Below are 17,413 nucleotides of genomic sequence, written 5' to 3' on the forward strand. Positions count from 1 at the left end.
GCAATGCACAGGATCAAAGTGACAACACTAGCATATATTAGAGGTAAAATTCATCTGAGCCTGTAACAGACAGAGCAGACAGAGCATTCCCTGACCAGCAGAAGATGGCTTTGGTACCATCACTCAAATCCCCACAGCCTTCCCACACTGCCCCAAAGCCACTGAGTCACTCCACAGCGAGATGCCCACAATGAGGCTGTGTACAACATCTCTATGGAAGTAAATGTCTTGACCTTTTTAATCTCCATGAGGTGTGTTCAAATATTACAGTCACAGGCAACTGTTGAAATAAATCATGAAAGCAGTATACTGTTAAGGCTCACCATTTGAAAGCAAAAGGCCAATAAAGTACAAAAGCAATGAGCCTACTTTCCTCCTGATAAAATGGAGGAGGAAAAACAGACCCAACCCTGCTGGCACACATTGCAGTCAAATTCCTTTTGACAATTTATGAACTTTTTTTCTTCCTCCTGTTTAACAAAATTACTTCAGCAGTATAAAAGTTGGCAGCATAGCTATCTCAGAAGAAAGTTGCTCCATTCCTTATTGGTAAGCAGTGCACACACACACACAAAACCCCACACCCACAGGAAATTGAGAGCTATTCATTTAGTTTTAGCCAAGTCTTTGTGAGACTGTACCTTTTGACTATTAGCTGATGGTAAACGTGCAACTGTCTGGTACTTAATCTCATATAAAAACTAGACAAAAAACCCTATCAATATTAAATTTAACCTTCAAAAAAGAACACAAGTGGTATGAATGCAATTGTCTGGAAAAATGCTACTTAGCAAAAACAAAACAACTACTCCCCCACATACATGCAATATTTAAAAGAAAGAATTCAAAGCTGTAATTATGTTCACACAAACCTAAACTGCACAGTACAAGAAGTTCAATGATACAAAATCCTGTGTTATTTGTAATGACACCATGTACCTCTTCTTGTATTTTTTCTTGGTATTTTGGGGGCCTGATGGGATGCTGTCCATTGCCATTACCAGGGATCAGAAGGAAAATATAAAACCAATTCTTATCATCTGTACAGAACATGAAACCTGGAGCAGTGGGAAGCTAAACACTAGTAAGGTTACTTTGTGGTAAAGTATACTTTTAGCTAGATATAGTTTGTCAGAGCAGCAGCTGGTTTTAATACAGCCATGACACAAAATGACAAACTTCTAGGAATTAAAAAAAAATAATTAAGAACTTCGAGAGATACCCTTGGGGAACTGCATTTGGGAAGGCAGCAATCCTGTAAAAAATGACTGGGGGTTACAGCAGACACCATCTAGACACTAAATTTCCTGCACAAATCTGCAGCTAAGCGAAGAAGCGTAACCTCTGGATGGAGAAAAGCATTATTTTGTATAAGGCAAGGCAGGGAGGGAGAGTGTTATCTAAAAAACAGTAACAACAAGGGCAACATGCATTTCTGGTCTATTCACTTTGGAAAAGAAAATACCACAAGAACAGTGAAAGATTCAGAGAATACATCTGAATACATAAAGAGTTTAAACAGTCTGCATATTTGGCTTATCCAAGAGGATAATGGTTATCAGTGACTTACCAACAAAAAGGCTAAATGTCTCTACCAAAATTTACTCAGAAGATAAAGAACACATTAGCCAAAGCTAGGCCCCCAAAAGATGCTTCTGGTCAGATGAAATGGTTTTGAAGAATTCAGAATTAATCTTCTCTGCCTGACTGTACATAATTACAGTTGATTGATATGATGCGTAGTATGCTCAGAAACTCATTGACAGCAAGCTTGCTAAATGCAGTTTCTCCAAGAAGCACTTTCTATCTTACCCAGCTGACTAAAATCTTGTGCAATTCCTTTTTTACATCTTTCCCACTGCAGCAGTGCTATCCATTCACAAGCACAGACCTCTGCATTCAGTTAATTCTAACAAGCATGGCTCCTGGAGCACAACTCTTCAGAAGCACCTGCTGCTCCCTACACACCCTTAGAATATTCAAATCAAGGTTCATTTGTCTTCAAAATGCTCCAAGGCCTTAGTTCAGGGTATTCAAGGCTTTTGCCAGAGCTCCAGGACAGACAGCAATCTACTGTTCTGCTGCTCTACCTGACGTTAATTGGTGCTGGAGATTCAAATTTTTGTGTGGATAAATGAGGCACGTGAAGCGATTTCCAAGTATGGAAATGGCAGGTTTGAGAAACAAAGTTTATGATATCCATCTGTGTCTCTCTTCACTTTTTAACTGATAGCAACTTGTATTTAACAAAAGCAGTATGCATTATACTACATCCAGGTGCTATATTACATCTCTCCATGGATAAAGAGAAACAAAAATGGAACAGGCCTCCTACTGTCATTTACAGTCAGGAAAGGGCATCTCTGTAGGGTAACACCAGAAGTTATGGACTCACTAAAAAATCACTGAGTGAGAGTTCATGATCCGCTCTAGCAGGACAGAATGAACAGACACCAGATGCTCATTTTGGGGACAGAAGCCTTTGAATGTACTTCAAAGACTTTGTTTTCTAGAACTAAAGCCCATTCCTTGGGCTTTATGAAGTCCACAAATCACCGGAGCCCTGGCTACTGTCTGAGCACCAGCAGGGCCACCAGAGAGTAAACAGAGTCCCACCCTGTGTGCTTGGCTGCCTGAGCTGCAGCAGGCACCCAGCAGGAGCACTGGGAGCTGCCTGCTCCTTACACCCCAATGTGTGGAACAGGGAGAACTCTCAGCCCCTTCAACACAACCTCTCTTCCACCTGGAGCAGAAGTTACCACCTGCAGCTGGAGGTCACTCATGAACCCAGACAACACTTTTTTTTTCTGGGAGATTAACAGCAAACTAGCTTTTGGTGTTCTCTGAGCTCTGTCTGGGTACTTTAACTAAGACTTTCATTTAAATATCTAGGGGATGGTTAAGTTAAATTTAATTTCATATGTGAATTTTGCAATTCTTCACCCAGCCACTCCCCCAAATATTATTTTTAGATTTGTTTATTTTATATAATTTTTAAAAGCCAGCAAGTTACTAGCACGTCTGAAGTTGGCAGCCAACTCTGAGCTTGGAAACTGCACAACCTTCACACGGAATGGGTTTCAGAAAAAAAAGCAGAACATTTCTGTATCTCACTACACCAGTAGCAAACCCTTAACCTCACTGCTAGGAGCCTCAACTGAAATTTTCCTTTTAACTCTATCTGGCACCCTGTCTTTAATTCAGGAAAGGTTTGATATGAATAATAGACAGTCAAGAGAGAGATGCAGAGATAAAGGAAAAGAGGAAGAGGGGGGCCAAGATTCAAAAGACTGGTAGTGGTGGTTGGCACTTTGGTCATCTTCCTGGAGCCAGGCTTAACAAAAGCAGAGAAGGTTCTCCATAGCAAGGGTAAGAATACATGGCAGGACTTCAGCACCTGAAGAACCATAATTAATCACTTCAACAGTAAGTATCATCCTCTTTTTACTGAAAGGGGAGCTGACTCAAAGACAACCAAGGGAGTTGCCCAAAACCACACCACCAGTCATTAGCAGAGCTGCAGTTGGAAGTTTCTGGCTGGCAGAGCTATTTTCAATCACTGAAGTTGGCAGCCAGTCCCAGCTGCAGAGCTGGTACCCTGTGTGTCACCAGGGGAGGGTCACCTGCTCCCACTCCCCATCTCCCAGCTCCATCACACCAACACCAAGGAAGGAAGAAATGAGGGTGTGTCCAGCCAGGATGGGGGGCTCAGGGGTTAGCATCAGCACTGATGCTCCCATCACCCTACAGTCCTGCTGGAGTGAGTGCCCACCCTGAAAGGACAACTGCAGGCCCCAGCAGCTGCCCTGGCACCCCTCCTGTAGCCCAGAGCACCTGGGTCAGCAAGGTAACCTAGGGAGAAGTCTAAGCCAGTGGTTCTGGCCAGGTTTAGTACCCTGCCCTGGCTCACTGGGTGGAGTGAAAGACAGGCAACAAGCACCCCAGAGACCACACACCTCACCTACCCCTCCCCTTCGTGCTTACACACTGCAAGGGGAACTTCAGATCAGTTCACTTCTCAAGTAGAAGCTGAAATGGCTCTTTCCATCTCATCCCTATAGCTTTAATGTGCATTTTACAGTACCAATTTCAGTTTCTTTTAATTGCTTAGTCAAGAGTGCAAAGTTACTTATTTCTTAGACAGACAGCCAGCTCACAACATGGATATTACAAAGCCAAATGTAGTCCTTTTTGTAAGGGTAGTTGGAAAAGTATTAAAATAGGTAAATTTTCATTCTTAATTTTTACAGAAGCAACACAATTCTTGTAACAAGCAGTTTGGGAAATCCAGTGTGACAGAGATGTGGAGGGGGAAGTGAGTACCCTACATTTACACTAAAAGCAGAACCACAGAAATCTTCTTTTTGTAGCATAATTAGTCTTAATTCATACATAAAACTACATCTAGGTCTCTGTTATATTAGCTGTACTCCCCTCATTTCTATATTCTGCCTGATACCTGCCTATACTGAGCTCTCCAGACATTCCTTCCAACTCACTTGATCCTTTGAAGCTGACAGTTATCTACAAATTCAGGCACTGAAGTAATTTATTCTTTTAGAAGTGTTAAGCATTTAAAACTTGCAACATCAGATTGTGCAAATATTCAAATTTTCTGGAAGAAAAAGAAAAGAAAAAAGCATTTACCTTGATGTCTACATTTATGTATATATTCTCCCCCTACACACTCTTATCTAGATGCTTTTCCTCATGCATGAGATTTCCCATTTTTCTCCTTGTGCTTTCCAGGTACTTTCCACATATTGTGACATAACAGCTAAGTAGCACAAGAAAAGAAACTCAAATTACCTGTTACCGTTTTATTCAAATTACCTTTCTTACTGTGAAATTTTTCTTCTGTAGAGACAAAAGTATTCACTGGCAATGTCAAGGGAAATTATTAAAATTCATCTAGCAGTGATGCAAGAGTTTTGTGCTGACCTGCACTAACACAAGGAGAAACCACAATTTACAAGTTTGGACAGAAATAATTCCTGGACTTTGCCTCTATTTGGTCTCATCAAAATCAAGCGTTACTCCCAGTAAACAAGACAAACACACCCAAAATGAAAAAAAAAAAAACCAAAACCCACACAAACACTTCAACGAATTACTGTGGTTCTGCATATGTAAAATCGGGGGTTTCACTGCCAAGACTTGTTAGAAAAGAACAACCAGAAAATGTTTGCAAAACAGATTACTATTATGAAGGGCATTAACAGCTATTATTAATAGAATATACATCAACCTACTGCTTTTTAGACAGTCAATATTAATTGGCAACCTAATTTGGAACTGTTAAGAGACCTTGCAGACACCATTTGTCAGGTCTAAGCTAACAGTGGGTGAAAATAGGCCTGATAACAGTTACTTCCTTGTCATTTCCTTTCAAAAGTGACACAATGCTGTTTCAGCGATCAAAGTAATTTTTATCTCACAAGTGTAACTCCAAAAATAGATGAGGCCTTATAGAATGATTTTATATTTATGATGTGAGCTATCGGGCAGACCTCATGTGAAACTGTACATGCAATTCACAAGGGCTCTGGATTGCTCGGAAGGAAGCAAGATAAAGGCACAGGGAAATATGGGGGAAGGAAAATAAAATATTGGGTGAGAGGTCTGGCACCTATCAACATCACTGCAAGCTTGCCAAGTCTCATAATTTCATCACTAGGCTTCAGGAATATCAAGAGAGCTATTATTCATTTTTTTAATTCTACCCTGTCATGTAATCAGGAGACGAGATGTCAAAAGCCAGCCATTACAAGGAAGTCACCATGGCTAGCATTAAAACAAGATTATTTCTGCACAGAGTGGACCATCTATTGTTGCTTTAAATGGTATCTAAACCCCTTTAATTGCAATGGCAACATGAAATGTGGGAGTGCATCAGACTGACTCGTCCTGAAGAAGAAACAGAAGGGAATGGGTCAGGAAACATCCATGAAAACTCAGCAACCAAGGAAAAACATTGATAGGAGGCACAATCAAAACCTGAGGTCATGTTTGGGACAAAATCCATATAACTGTATGGAAAGATGACAACCTAAATGTAAATGAGGAGAGGGAATGTATAAAGGGAGCAGGAGGTTAAAAAAATGAAATAAATGAAGTAACACTGGTGACATCTTTAGTAGCTAGGGATGGTTCAAAGAATGAGTGACACCTGCAGCCTTGAGAAGGAACATGATCAGGACAGACACTTCTTGAAACACAGGAGGACCAGGAGTGGGACAGTAGCACTTCTCCAGCCCAGGCTGCTGGGGAAAGGATAAATAAAGACCTCTTGGAGAAAGGGGAGCAAAATACACCCATTCCTAGCTCAGAACTGAATTTTACACTGAGAAGGTATCACACAAAATGAGGACAGAATATTCCCTTTTAGAGGTGAAAGATGACAGCCAATGGAAGTGCTACTTCTTCATCACAGAATCTCATTTTAATGCCAGACCAGTTACTGGGATCTACCTCACAGTTTGCATGTGCTCAGGGCTGGCAACAAAGCAGTGGTGAAAGGAGGTGTCATGGAGGTGTCATGGCCTCAAGTTGAAGAGCTTTCTAGAAACAGAGCCTCCTCAGTGGTTGTTTTACAAGACAAGGGGAGAGTGAACTTGCACTGGGAGAGACAGTACAGTAGCAATCAGCTGCTGTGCTACAAGAGCTGCCCATGCTACAACACACAGATTTGTCAATATTTACTCCACAGAAGAGAGCAGTACACATAATTACACAATGTAATACATGTACACTATATAATACATATATAATACATGAGAATAATGTCTTCAGGAAACACCAGCAGCTGAATGACTGAATTGTTGTCTCACCAAATTGCCCCGTCCCCATTGCTGACGCACACCCAATTCCCCAGCACTGCTTTGACACTGGACAAACAGACTTCTCAGTGAACTGAATCTGAACAAAGCAGCCTGAACATGAGCACTTCTACCTGGCCCATGCTAGCTATGTTTCTTTTCAACAAGAGCACACACACATCAGTGGCAGTGCCACTCCAGGCACAGCAGTGCTGTTGGCACCGTGCAAACAGGGGTGGTGCGTAGGGGTGCCAGTGCAGTTGGGCTGGAAACTCTAAGAGGTCCTGAAAACAATTTTAATTACCCATTCTTGGAGGATAGAAGGACTGGTTGGAACACGTGCAAGTGAAGCAAGCAGCTTGTTTACATAACAAATGAGGTATTTGAGGTGCTTTGTGTAACAGTGCTGCACACTGCAAGCTCTCTCACCTGGAGAGCTGTGTTTCACCAACTATACACAAGACCACCTTCGTGTGGAGAATAAGCCTTTAGATAAAATATTCATAACAAGATCCCACAGTGGCATGAAAGAGGGTGGTTTGAATGGACAAAATGTCTAATATTTGCAAAAAAAAAAGAAAAAACAGGCAGCCACCAAGTCTTTGATTCTTGCATATACCACACAGTGCCAAGAGTCATTCAAAGTTTTCAGTTCTTGCTTGAGCAGTCACCCTCCAAAAATAAATCCACCCTCCTTGGAAAACAAAACTTATTTGAAAAAAGAACAAAAAAACCCCCTGTCAAACCAAAAAAACTCAAGAGTGTCTACAAGAGCTAAATGTCTGAATCCAAGGAAAAAGTCATTTAGTCCTGATCCTCATACAATGGCATCATGCATTTAGCTGTTTCCATGACATTTTCCAACCAAAAGCCAAAAAGAACAATAGGGATTTTTGAGGCCTGTAAATTGTACAGAACTCAGGAAGAAGGGGGAGACAAAAATGAAACAAACAAGTGATAGAGCTGGATAGCTGCAGCGTGGATTGTACATTGAAAGACAGTGACAATCTCTAGGTAATACTACTTTTGTGCTTGGCTCTTTGTTGTTCAAATATGGTTCTCCCAACATCTAAGAGTTTTACAGATATCTACTCCTCTCTAACAGTGGAGACCTCTGAAGTAGAAACCGTAAGGAAAAAAAGTATCCACCTAAACACTACCTTTTAAAAATGCTATTAGAAGATAAATTTTAAAAGATCAGCAAGCTTGCAGTTTCCTTCAGCACATTAGGGACAGCAAATATTAATTTAAACTCAAATCTAGAGCATTTCTACACATATATACTCTGTTCTAATAAAAACCAGTCCAAATTTGAGAATACTTCAACCAGAAAAACAAGTTTTAAGGGGTAGAACTTAAAACAGCTCAAAGATCTTTTGAACTTTTGAATATCTTGGGGTGGGGATGTGGGGGGAGGCAATATCTCAAAACGAAAGAAAAACTTCTCTACATCCTCTGTTACTTAAAAAAAAAAGCTCTAAAATAATAGCGTGACTATCTTGCTAACCCCTGGGTCTGCAAGGGCTTCGCTTTTTGTCTTCTGGCCTTTGTACATCAGTTCACCAGGAGAAAGAACTGGTCAGAAGCTGTATAGAAACGAGATGGTTTCTGCTCAGAAGCTTAGAGGCAGATTTAATTTTAAAAAGATTATCACAATTATTTGCATAGCTCTGTCAGGAAAAAAAAAATTATCCTCAATCCAAAAAACCATCCAGTGTGACAGCTTTGTATAAGAACATGTTTATCTTACCCTCTCTCTTACCTTATCAGACACATCTCCTCGTCCTATTCAAAATACAGCAAGTCATGAAATTCCATCTGCAACAAAAGGAAAAGCCCATTAATACCTCCTGATAACCTTACAACAGAAGTCTCATAAGCAGTTCAAGAAAAAAAAAAAGGTTAAAGTTCTCCTGCCATTCCAGTATAATCTACACCCCAGGCAAGTCGCCTTCCCATTTGCAGCAATCTGGGAAGCATGGATAATAAAGGTATTAAAGATGTTGTAACATGTCCTGTAAGAAACATGCTCTTCCTCCTTTGGCAGGGCTAACAGAGGTGGCCAAAGCATCCAGGTTGTCCTGCAGAGTCATAAGTAAGTCTGCAGCATCCTCTCATTAAATTAAATGAGCATCAAATTACATAATGTGAACAGTTGTAAAATGAGACCAACAGTAATGGCTAGAAATAATCCCAGTGGTGTTATACATTGTGGAGACAATTTTCCATCAGACTATCAAACCTGGGTAAGCAGCACTTTTTATCTCCAGGCCAAGAAACTGTCAGCATGCAGCCTCTCTTAAATAACAGTAAAACATGCAAGAAATGGATGGAACAAAACTCTCATGCTCAAGTTTAAATGATGCCTACCCGAACAAGTACGTTTAATTTCCTAACTCCTTTACAGACCAACCTTTCAAAGCAACCGAGGTGTTTTCATAATATAAGTAAACATAACACAGTCTGGCATACTTGGGGTCAGATGAAAGAATACCACACACCTAACCAAAAAAATTTGCAGCCTTAAAATTGTCAATAAAATTTACAGTCTGGATAGACTCAGGCTTGAACAAACACTGTGCCACGGCACTATGAAGAAGAGATGACATGACCTGCAATCCAGCCAGTCCATGACTCACTAGGGCAGAAGAGAGACCTCCCATCTGGCAATCTGAAAAACTCTAAAGGTTTGCCTAGAGTGAGAAGTGTGAATCAAGGACCTAAAAAACCAAACAAAGCAATTCCTTCACACTCTTTTAGCCCTTCCAGTGTCCTGCCCACGAATTCCAGAAACCTGTTACTCCAGTGCCAGAGTGGAAAAGGCCTGAGATGTGCCATGGTGAAATGGCACACAAGAGAATACTATTAAAAAATCAAACAAACAATGCTTAGTTTTTCAATCCAGTTATCTGGGGGAAGATACTGTGGGAATTAAAGCATTTGAAGCAAAGAGCTTTCATGTTTGCCTACCTCTTCTGTTATGATAATACTAAAGGTATCCCTGTGCCTAAAGTAAAAAAGTGAAAAAATAGGTGCACCCTCACTTGGTTTTTTTTTTCAACACCGAGCAGCTGCAGCCATGATGTCAACAAACCCCAGCAGGAACCCACAGGGGCTCAGTGCCACAGAGAGGTGACATCCTTCACCACACTACACTGCCATTTCCCCACCAGCAAAATGGGGATGGTAGCATGTGGTCCCCAGCCAGTGTCCAAATTGCCAGCTCTGGGGTGCTTCCTTTTTCCCCTAAGTGCTAAAAAATAAACCTTTCATCCTGTAAATACCGTTTTCTCAGATTATACTGATAATCATTAATTTTTTTGGCATTACCAGAATAATATGACCACTCATGACACCACTATAGGGTTTGTTTTTTTAAAAGAAAAATTAGTTCGGTTTTTTTGGTTTTTTTTTTTGTTTTTTTTCCTTAGGAAGAAGAGATCTTCTGTCCACGTTACAGAGAGATTGAACAAAGAGAGCCACTGACCAAGAGCCCACTTCAGTATCCCTACCCTCCTATTCCCCTGCCAACCCAGTAAAATTCCTCAGAGCACAACCTCTTCCTGCCTATTTTCAGAGCAACTGTAGCAATCATACAAGAACAATGGGGAAGTTTGTTTTACTCAAAGAGTAAATGTTTTGCAGCTTCCAATGTAAATATTTTAATTAATGGATTTTTTTTAACTCTCTACTGCCTTTACTTGGGTTCACATTCACACAGAGCCACCAGGGCAGCAGCAGCACTCAACTGCTGTAATACAGGGGAGAAGAGAATACAACATAGAAACATGAGACGCTGACTTCAGAAAAAGCACCTTCATAACCAAATCAAAATTCAGTGGGCATTTGCTGGGGAAGACTTGTTATAAGAATTTAAGAGAAGCAAGTCTGTTCTTGCTCTGTGTCCACCCAAGGGCCCATATTAGTTCCCACTGAGACTGTGGGCCTATTTTCATAGGCAGCTTGTAGAAAACCACAACCCAATGTATTTCTGAAACAACATTATGCCCAATGACCAGACTACAAGGAAAAAGTGACTTATCCTTTTGTGTCAAACATCAATATGGTGGCTTTTAACCACTCATCACTGAGTATCCACTTCACAGAAATGCTCAAATCTCCTCTTAATAATCCATAAACCAAGTGTTGCAGACTGTCAACAGGATGGGACTCGGATTCACTCTCTCTAGGCCCGACTGTTTTGGTACTACAGAAAGTGGCTGCACTGAGATGCCAAGCCATCCTGCACATGCTCCCCTGATGGTTTCTGGATCCAGGAGCACCCCAGCTACAGGCAGCTCTTTCTCTTTCAACAGTGCCTCTCCCCTAAGAAACTCTCCTCCTCCTCTGTCCCCAGATACCAGGATAAAGTTTGGATGCACTATCAGCAGATGGCTGGCATTCAAGATTTTTTTAAAGTTTCTTTTTCAAATGAAGTAGGACACAGATGGTGACGTTCCTGCTTTCCCAAAGCCTGGAACATGAGCATAGACCTGTCTGAGCTGGGGAGCTCAAACCCATAGTACGTTTCTGGAGAGCTGCACAAATTACTGCACAGACCAGTTTAGCCTAAAGCAGTCCCACACGTGGCAGTATTTCCCTTCCCTGCTTTTATCTGAATGGGAGGTTTTGTTCTTCTTGTACTGACCTCACCACACTTGACGCCTGTTAGCAACATCCTTTCAGAAGTTTAAACAAGCTCTATAGAAATTCCCTGCCACTGTAAGTAACAGACATGCATACCCCAGGTAAAATCCTCAATGTACCTTTCAAAAAATTACCACAACTGTACTCTTCCACCACCTCATGCAAGGTGCTGGTTGCCCACTCATAAGGCTCCCTACATTCTGCAATTCTTTTAACTGCTGTTCACACTGGCAGATTCATCACCTCCAAGCCAGTTGGCAGTGGCACTTGGCTCATCACATCCCACTAGGCAGTGGCTAGCACTGGAAATGATGGGAAGAGGCCTACTGCCCTCTCTCCTGCAGGAACTACTAACTGAGGAAGGAGGAAGACCTCCCAACTCCATTTCATCAAGGACAAACCTTCCACAGTGCTAAATTAGCAAATGCTGACTTATCAACCATTCCCCATTGAGGATGGGGAGCAGCAAGAGAAGGAATATCTGGCTTTTACTTAAGAGTGACCCCCTAATTTGGCAGCAGCAGGACAACAAGGCCACTGCTGCTCCTGCACAGGCAGGCTGGTGTCGTGCAGAAGGAAGCAGGAGCAAGCAGATACACCACTCCTCATGGTGTGCACCCACCTGACTCCTAGGTAGGGTAAATGGGCACCAAAGGACAATGGCAGAGAGAGCTCTCCTTGCAGCAGGGTCATTCAGAAAGATGTGTTTGCAAAACCCTTCCTTGTCCCTCACAATGCCACAAAGTGAAAGTAAAACTCCTTATCTTACATTTGAGTGTAATATCATTGCTATGTACTGATACTATAGACGTTTATACAGTATCAACTTCAGCTTCTACATCAGAAAAAACTTTCCTTAAAAAACCCCAAAAATAAACAAAACCTTCCCATAATTTCTTTCCCCATATTCCCCATCAGATTTTCTGGCTATACATGCAAAACTAAAACAGAGAGTAAAGATCAAAGAAGAAAGTGTCTCTGCTTGGAATGGACTTGTCAAAGTGTGTCTAAACACACTTTTCATGGAAGACCCAAGTGAGGAGGCAGACTTTCCATGAAGCCCTCAAAGTGCACAGACTCTGGAAAAGGAGATCTCTGAGCAAGCGAGCAACCTAAGGCTTATGCCAGTCCTTCCATCTTCCTCTCTGACCTCTTCTAGGGAAACGCTGCATTTGACTTCCTCATATGCCTTCTTAATCAGCAATGTGAAACTTGCACAACCTTACTGGTGTCTCTGTGGTCTTCCCATCAGGGCAGTGAGTAGAAACACACCCCAAAGGAGCAGAACATTCATAAGTCTCCCATGCCCACGGGATGGAAAAGCGAGTGGGGAGAGAACAGATGAATGTTAATCTCTCCTCCTTGCCGCCAGCAGCAGTCTGTACTCTCCCACGCAGACAAGAGGGAGGCTGTACAATTTGTTGAGGCCAAACTGTCTGGAAAAATGCAAGGAGAGAAAACTGATGGCAAATTCTCTTCTCTATCTCTTCATGTACTGTAGGGAAAGTGAAAGTCAGTCACAGAGTTGCTGATAGAACATGAGACCACAGGGTCTTTAAGGGGCTGCTTTTATGCAAACCACAGCGCTGGGCTATGCAGGACTATCAGTTCAACATATTCACTGCCTTAAATATTCCTCTCACACACAGCTTGCACTCTGACTTCTTATGGGAAATACTTTCATTGGCAGAAATGTCTGATCATAAGAACACAAAAAGGACCTGATATCACTCCATTACGGCTGTTAATTCACAAATGTAGGACTTTACTCTAGCCTACATGACTCCAAATATCTACTTCCTAACCACCAGTAGGTAGCCAATAAGCACATGAAATACTGAGCTTGGAGCAGTTGCCACCACAGACACTTCTTTAACTGATCTGTGCCTCAAAGGTGGCTGTCAGCACACAGGGCTGTACATGTGCCAAACGAGAGCATGGGGGAGAAGCTCCAAGCAGGAAACAGAAGCTTGTCTTAGATTAGCACAGCTCACTCAAGTGTAATGCTATGCTCAGATTTGGTTTTGATTTGCAAACCTTGCTGTCATTGGCTAAGAGAATGTTTCAAATTTGGTTAAAATAGGCAAAAAACAAAAACCAGAAAGCTGAAACAAACATACAAATGAAATTAGCCTGACAGCAGTAGGTACCTTTAAAAACTATGCAAGATGCACGTTTCTCAAACGCTGTTTCACTGCTTGCTTCTCCATCTCCCCTTCCAGCTGAAGGCAGCATCTTGGATGGGCACCTCCCAGGTTTCCAGCAAAACATATTCAAAAAGCAGAGAGAGCAAAAGGAGAGTGTCTCTGCTGCAGCAGTTTGAGACATCATCAGTCACCTCTGATCTTTATTGAGAATCCCTCCTCACCATCCCCAAATCCATACTACAAATGTGTTGCCTGTTGAGATATCTTAGAAATAAGCCAAGCCCAAGGCAAACTTGGCTCCAAGGAAATTTCGAATGGTACTCTGTTGAGCTGGTGGCATATTTCCAGTTCTCACTGGTAATTCCAGAATTTAGAATCCTGGAGTCACCATACTGCCTGAAGACAGTAGATCCTACCCTCAAACACACGTGCCAGCATTGTAGACGTGGTTTTGATGAATACCTGTCCAGCAGGAACCACTCCAGAGAAACCACTCGCTTACTCTAGCTCACAATAATCACAGTAGGAGAGACATAATACAACCAGTATCTTGATCAAGGGCAAGGGGAAATTTCTTTGGTAATCTAGAGAAGGAATCTGAACCTTAAAGGGAAAAATTCAGCAAAGAATGAGGGGGGAAAAAAAAGTTAGCATTTATTAATGTTTAGCCTTCAACTGTGGATAAACAGAGAAAAATCTCTCTGCTTGTGCACATATTTAAAAGACTGTTTACACATGAAGTCCAAAAGGATGTCCTCATTTTATAAATAATTTGATCTGATGACTACATCAGAAAAAAAGTGCAACTTAAGGCTACATACAGAGGCAAAATACTTGGCTATTAAAGTCTAAACATGGGCGGGAGGGGACAAAGACTAAACATCAGAGTCACTAAAACTCAGCAAATGGTTTATAGTTGAAGCTAAGTGCATAACATAGTGCACATTCAACATACACCAAACTGTGACTCTCCTTAAACGTGCTTGTCAGTAGGTCATTTAGGTATTCAATATGAGAGTCTCCTAAATGCACACACTTCCTCTGCTACTCATACCTGACCACATAAGCCATCCAGCAATGCCTTACTCCTCCTGTGGAGCAGGCAAAACACCTCATACAGCACACTTGTGGAGCCACAGGGTCAGGTAACAGCACCGGGAGCAGCTGAAACTTCTGTCCCACAGAAATGAGGAGAAAAGGTCCTCAAAAGATTTACTGCCTGACCTCAAAGCCTGTGGCATTGTTTTCCATTGTCACATGCTCTTGCATGTGCATACAGATGTAGTTACATGTGTGTGCACCTTGCTTAAGATCAATCACTCTGCATGTCAGTTCAGTGGGGGAAACAATGCACAAGGAACTCTGTATTACCCTAGGAAGAAATACTATTTCTACGTAAAATTTCCTCTTCAGTTTAGCTGAATGCACAAACTTGGTTTCCAAGTTTTTTTCTCAACTGAGAACCTGTAAACAGCACTGTATGAATATTATCAGCAGTCTCCAAAGAGGATCGAAGTATTTGCTACCCGAAGATTTTTATACACTTCCTAAACTGAAAAAAAATGGGATTTTTTTTTAATGTTCTCTATTTACTGCTGCAAGCCATAATGCCAGGTCATACTCCACATAAATTGCCTCTTTGAGCTCAAAGCATGCCCTTGTGCAATCAAGAGGCTCATATGCAGAAGAAAGGAAAAGAGGATTAAAAAAAAGGCAGTACACATGTAATTTTGGTGGAGCTAAATTTTCTATAACTACTGATACTGTATATATAGATAGCTGATATTCATTATCAGTCAGGAGTATCTCACAATGAAGTACAAATCTGTGATTTTAAGAAAAACTACATTTCTGACCAAGGAGCAATGAGGACTGCAAGCATTTAACTTGAAATCAGCAACCACACGTGGTAAGAAAGGCCTGCCAGGATGTGATCCTTAATTATGACTTCATCCTGCACAGCTCCCTTGAAAAAGGATCAGCTGAGACATCTTGCCCAACGCAGCTTCTACAGAGCACAGCTCAACCAAAGAGAAGACCAGGGTGCCAAAAATAACAATAAAAGAAGTTTTCCCCACAAGTAATGAGGTATCCCTCATAATTCAACCCTATAAAACCAGATTTGTCAAGTTCTAAATTAGGTTGCAGCAATATTTCATTGCACCATAAATCTTCCTACCACCCTAGTAAAGATGCCTAATAATTTAATATGCCATAATTTTATTTTTTTTAATCTAGAACTCATCAAAAATTGCCTGAAATAGGCATCTCTCTTACAGTCCATTTTCCACATGCATACAGATTCCAAAAAGTAACTGGTTTGTATTTTTTGCAAGGAAAATAGTTTGCAAAATGCATTTACATGTAGACTACCAAAGGTTGTAATTATCTCTCTTGGGCTTTTTAGGTAGGTCAGTGAACATCCTACAAAGCTTCTATATTATCCATGATATTCATTCAGCATCAATTTTTTCAAAAGCAGTACAACCTACTTAAAGAATTACACCAACAAGTAAAATTTTCAGAGGAAAAAGTGGGTTTCCAGAATCAGAAACTTTCAGAACTTCTTCTCTTTACTTTTTATTAAAAGTTTCACAGCCTTTTTTTTGCTGAAACAGATTACTTCACAAGAATGCTGAATTCCAACTGCCTCATGTACTTCTATTTCAGTGGATAACATGCACCTCACAAAATGACGACAAATAAAAAAAATTAAAGCGGAAGATATTTAAAGGGGGGGCGTGAGATACTGCCAGTACTTGTTATAAAAATTTCTAATTCCCATTCCCTCCCAACTAATCAGATCTGTAATAAAAGAAACACTATTTCAAAGCAGTTGCCACGTCTGTAAATGTCAGCACTGCAAAAAGTTAAAAATATGATCACATCAAGTGCTATGAAAAATACACATTTTTCCTCATGAAATAGATATGATGAAAACACCTCTAGAACTTTAAGATTGCTCAAAGTTCAAAAAAACAGTGATGTCATTATTTTCCTTCTGCTTCTGAGAAGTTTACATCCTTGCTTCCTGCTGCCTCGCTTTACTTTTCTTAACCCAAGAAACACAGGACAGGCAGTGCTGGGATCACTGGAGGCAGTCAGGACAAGTCCATTTTACATCTCACCAAGCCTCCCCTAACAGCAACTCAATAAAAGTTGCACTTCCAGAAGCTACAATTAGAGGTGAACTGTCCTCTTATTTGCAGTGTCTCTATGAGCACACAGTCCATCTTTTCTTTCCTTTACCCTGCTCAGTCAAGGGTCACAAGCAATGTATGGAGAAGCTAATTTGTGGTTCTGATCCTGCCAAAGCCCATGAGAAAAAGGGCAGAAAGCAGCTAAATGCAGCAATGAAGACGTGTTTCACTACTCTGCTTATCGCATGATTGCACTCCCTGCCATGGAGTCTCCATACAGGGCTTAAGTCAAGATAGTGACTGTCACAACCATTTCACAGCTTGCTGGCAGATCATAGAGACAATTTTAAAGACAGAAGAAATACAGGAAAAAAAAGTGGGTTTGTTTTTTTTTTAACTTCAAATGCTTTACACTGGGGCAAGGCATTAGCAAAAATGTTATTTTAGGTAACTGACTGAATCATTTTTTGCTGAAATTAAAATTTATCAACCAATTCCTGAAGAGCCAGGCAATCTAAAAGCAGTTCCCTGCAAAAATTGCTGAGTTCATACTATTCAAGGAACTTCCTAACCTTGATTTTTAGGCTAACATACAGCCAACCTTGATATTTCTCTCTTGATTTCCACATTGAAACAGCAAGAATTTTATTTTCTCCTTTAC

At 41.0% G+C, this 17,413-nt stretch overlaps 1 protein-coding gene across 8 annotated transcripts in view; it reads right to left on the bottom strand.

Moving 5' to 3' along the window:
* TRERF1 (transcriptional regulating factor 1) overlaps positions 1–17,413 on the bottom strand; it is a 97,783-nt gene that overhangs the window by 60,690 nt on the left and 19,680 nt on the right. For all 8 annotated transcript variants that reach the window (XM_071426853.1, XM_071426835.1, XM_071426844.1 and 5 more), the window contains one exon: positions 8,581–8,636. The gene's annotated coding sequence lies outside the window, so the exon portion shown is untranslated. The remainder of the gene's footprint in view (positions 1–8,580; positions 8,637–17,413) is intronic.

Source organism: Agelaius tricolor, unplaced genomic scaffold, assembly GCF_023055355.1.
Source record: "Agelaius tricolor isolate 1412-34295 unplaced genomic scaffold, bAgeTri1.0.p SCAF_1, whole genome shotgun sequence".
NCBI lineage: Eukaryota > Metazoa > Chordata > Aves > Passeriformes > Icteridae > Agelaius > Agelaius tricolor.